Source organism: Oratosquilla oratoria, chromosome 13 (assembly GCF_046742065.1).
Source record: "Oratosquilla oratoria isolate Oo_2021 chromosome 13, ASM4674206v1, whole genome shotgun sequence".
NCBI lineage: Eukaryota > Metazoa > Arthropoda > Malacostraca > Stomatopoda > Squillidae > Oratosquilla > Oratosquilla oratoria.
In genome coordinates, this window is record NC_134789.1 from 51,626,256 (window position 1) to 51,631,255 (window position 5,000).

The window sequence follows — 5,000 nt, forward strand, 5'->3', positions numbered from 1 at the left end:
TGCTCCAGTTATCATGTAGCTATGCCCCTTGCAATCAACATCAAGATCACCAGAATTGAACTGCTTGGATGCTGCCTCATAGCCACCCCTGGTATATTCTTTGAGACCTTTGATGAACCAAACTGTATTCCTGTACAAGGACATAATTGTTGTGAGCTTGCTGCGTATTGATATTACTTGCTCTTTCACAGAATTGATCTTACTCTTACGGTGTCATCTCCCCGAGGCCGTGCGCGCGCGTGCCATCTCCCCCCCCCCACACACACACACTTACATGATAACTTGATTGAAGAATATCTCGGGAGCAATTCCATTGTTGATACAGCGCTCTTCGCTCCCTCCTTAATGTTTCATCAACAAGAGTAAGCTGCAGTCACCAATTGATTACACTGGCCTGCGAAGTTTCAAAGGTAAAGCATGTGATAACTGATTCTAGGGTAATTTGCTATGCAGAATCTAAAAATCACATTCATTTTGTTCAATCAGGTCATGTTTTTTAGATACGAGGCGGTAAAAATAATTAAAAACGCCATTTAGTGCTATTTATTCCCTTTAATTTTGGAAAAAAATTCTTGACAAAAGAAATAAATTTTTCTTGCATAGTTCAGAAGATAAAGAGGATATATTACAGAAAATCTAATCATGGATGAAGGACCTTTTCAGTGACTTTCTCCTGTGTTGGGCAGCCACCACGTCTCGTTTCAAACACCAACAGTAGTCCGCAAGCAAGTTCACATCCCACCGGCCTTGGTAGCGTTCTTCCATGACACGAATATCCTGGTGGAAACGTTCTCCCTGTTCCTCACTGAAGTCACCACAGTTCTGAGGGAAATAGTCTAAGTGGGACCGTAGAAAGTGCATTTTGACTGACATGCGAGCCCCTAATTTTTGATAGCTGTTCAAGAGCTCATCGACTTCTTTCTCGTATTCTGCACTTCGGTTATTTCCTAGAAAGTTTCTTATCACTGACTTAAGCGACCACCAAACGGACAGCTCAGCTGCATTCAGTGCATCGTCAAACATTGAGTCCTTCATAAGTTCCCTTATCTGAGGCCCATCAAAGATGCCAGACTGATCCGAGGAAACTTCTGCTGAAGAAAAGTCAATCCCATGCCGTTCTTGTCCATTGCCTTCACAAAGTTCTTCATCAGTCCCAGTTTGATATGTAAAGGTGGGAGTAAGACCTTGTTTGGTTCAACAAGAGAACGAGCCTGAACATTGTGTGAACCAGGTTCCAAACGTTGTCGTGGTGGCCATTCTTGTCTGACAAAATGTTGATCATCAGCCCGACTATCCCACAAACACAAAAAGCGTGGATACTTTGTGTACCCACCCTGTAGTCCCAAAACCAATCCAACTACCTTAAGATCTCCACAGATCAACCAACCATGGTCATTGTAGTTCAGAGCAGACAGTAGCTGATCCATGTTGTCATGAGTTTCTTTCATTTGCACCGAATGACCGATTGGAATTGAAGAGTATTTATTTCCGTTGTGAAGGAGGACTGCCTTGAGACTTCTGCTGGAAGAGTCGATGAACAGTCTCCATTCAGTAGCAACATAGTCCAGCCCCATTGATTGAATCAAACCAGCAATGTTGTTGCAGTAAACTAATGACGAGTCCTTCTGGGTTGTGAAGAACTGTCTAAATTCTCTTTCACGCTCTCGGTACCAAACGAATGTTGTCTCAGGTGCTAGCAAATTTTTCTCACAAAGACGAGAACCCAGAAGCTGTGCTGATTCCTTTGATAGGTTTAGATCCCGTGTCAGGTCATTGAGATCTGCTTGTGTTAGAGGCGCTGGCCGGTCATTCTCTTCTGGCATGTATTCTCCACCCTCTGCCCTGTCTAGTGCGTTATCAGATTCCGATTCAGAGCTAGATTCCATTGCAACATCTGGCTCGGGAACGGGCAGGCCTGGACCATGAGGGACTGGTCGTATGGCAGACGGAACATTAGGATACTGAATACAATGCTTGTTCTTGCGGTTGACTCCTTTAAGATTAGTCATGCAGAAATAGCAGTCTGACACATGATCTTTACCCTCTCTCCAAACCATTGGAACAGCGAATGGCATACTCTTCCTTTTTTTATTTCTCCAATCACGCAAGTTCTCGACACATGTTTTGCAGCTAACATGGGGTGCAAATGGCTTGTCCTGGTCCCCAAGCTTAACTCCAAAGTAAGCATGATATGCCTTCTTCACAAAATCAGTTATATTTGCTAGTCGACGAGGAAGAATCACATTACCACATATGTAGCAGAACTTATCAGGATGATTTGTGCATTTGCGTTCCATTTTCTGTCAATCTAAGATACGTGTCCAAAATAGAAACACAAGAAGCACAGATTCTTGTAAAAAGCACAGATTCTTATAAAATCAGTCACATTGATTGGAGATCACACTTTTCTAAACCATTTTCAGTTTCAGTGTTGTCAATGCAGTTTGTCAATGTAGTCAATGCAGTTTCAGTTTCAGTCTTGGTTTCAGTTTCCTGAAAGTAAACAAAAACATCATTAGGTTTCAGTATCAGTTTCGGGGTGCTACAGTATAATTTTTATGCAAAAAAAAAAAGAATAAGAATAGGCTATACCTGCAGCCTCGTTTTCCTTATACTTGGTACTATACAAGGCCCAAAAGTCGCACTTCTCATATCTCAAAAACTAGACCTGATCCAAGGAAACGGATGGCATTTTTGAATTCAGCGCACCAAAAAACCTATAAATCACTTGAAAAACCTTCGACCTTTGAAAAAAAAATTTAAACGCAGGCCAGTGTTATCCAAGTCATAGCAGTCCGTAAAAAGAAAAAGTCTTCAATTTCTTCTTAAATGTAGCCACATTTTGTTCCATTTTAATCCTCTGTGGGAGTTGATTGTAGAGCCGTGGATCACTTCTACTGAAAGCTCTACGACCAGCTTCTCTTTGGTGTCGCAGTTCATCAAGTCTATGCACTTCAACACTGTGTCTTAAAGTAATTGTTGTGTCAACTTAAAATTTCTTCAACATGTCACTCATGTATAGCGATTTACCAAATTTCAATGCATGATATACCATGACACATTGTTTATAAATAATTCTAGCCTTAACCAGTAACCAGTGCAATTTTATCAGTGCTGGAGTAATTCTTTCACGCCATGATTGTCCTGTAATCAGTAGAGCCCGGATTTCTAGTCCTAAAAAAGTGTTCAAAATAGCGCAAAAAATATGGTCAAAATAGCACTAAAAAAAAAGTTTATATTGCAGGTATCATAGCAAAATAGTTTTTATTTCTAGCAAAATAGTTCTTATTTGTAGCAAAATAGCACGTAAAACTTTGCTAGTTTTGGCTAAAATTCAGCAGTTTTCTTTGATGTGTAGGCAGCTATAAAAACTGAAAGTTATTATTTTAATCGGAACCCATATAATTAAAAAACTATAGAATAGATAACAAAACAAAGTAATACTTAATAATTAAACATTGTTACAAGAAATAATTAACATTTTATTTATATTTTCCGTTGTAAGCAACAATCTTCTATCTGAAAGAATAATTTTCATTTTTGAAAATGTCCGCTCAACTTCTACTGAAATGACGGGAGCATACTTAAAGCATATTTCGGATACGCACTCCATCGGATTGCTTCACTTTTGGCATTTTATAGCAGGTTCAATCACTTGTGTAACTGGTAATGGCGTGACTTGCACAATTCACGTGGAATGCAGATTAGGTACACACGTGACACATATTTATACATTGCTACAATGTATTATTATACATTACTATTATATGTAAACATAACCCATTTTTAATTTTTGTTGCTTATAATTTCATTAATTTGACAAAAAAAAAATTATCTTTTAATTATATTCTAAATTGTTCCTTAATTATATTTCTTGCGTTTTCTTTAATAGGAAATTTAAAGAAAGTTGAAGTATGGCAAACTTAGTTGTATTAATTATTTATTCAGCGTTACTTCATAATTAAATTATTATATGTTTAATTGTACAGATGCGTACTACTACTTTGTGGAGGTTTTACAGTTATTTATTGCATAATGACTACTTTTTGCCTTTGTGTCTGGTCAAAATAGCGTATATAGTAAAGTAACATTTTTTGCAATAAATGCAAATTCTTATTTGCATTTATAGTCGTAATAGCAATAACAGAATAAATGCTAGAAATCCGGGCTCTAGTAATCAGCCTAGCAGCTCTATTCATTATCAATTGTAGCTTTTTCAGCAAATAGTTTGGAAGGACACACACACACACACACACACACACACACACACACACACACACACACACACACACACACACACACACACACACACACACACACACACACACACACACACACACACACACACACACACACACACACACACACACACACACACACACACACACACACACACACACACACACACACACACACACGTATATATGAATATATATATATATATATATATATATATATATATATATATACATGTGTGTGTGTATGTAAACAGACAAATAGATCAAATAACTACATAAAATTATAAACTAATAAAATAGAATAAGATAAAACAGAAAACATATAAATCGAGGAGAGTACTTCATTTTTCACTTGCAAGGCCTATTAATAACGTCGTGTACCAATTTCTTACGGCCGGTTCCAACACACTTCAGCACTCGAGACTGATTACACGGCCAGCAATTGCGCTCCTCCAGTCCAGGCACAACACACACGGTTCATCAGACACCTTGGGAATTGCATGCAACTAATCTGGTTTCTGAAGTGGGTCAAGAGAAGACGAATCTCCGAAGTTATACTTTGTCGACCTTCATCTGATGAAAAGCGTCTTTTGGATTGTTTGCATATTGGGTACGTGTTCAAGGGCTTGTTGGTTGTCCATTTATACTTTCTTAATTGTCGCCAGGCGATTTTATTAGCCTAGGGGAACCCGTCTTGATCCCATTAAATGAATATATATCTAAGTTGACTAATTATATTTGCATCTACTGTGCCGACCTTGA

The 5,000-nt window shown here is 38.3% G+C and overlaps 1 pseudogene; it reads right to left on the reverse strand.

The window, feature by feature from the left end:
* LOC143032235 (dehydrogenase/reductase SDR family member 12-like) overlaps nucleotides 1-224 on the reverse strand; it is a 1,042-nt pseudogene extending 818 nt beyond the window's left edge.
* Between the last annotated feature and the right edge of the window lie 4,776 nt (nucleotides 225-5,000).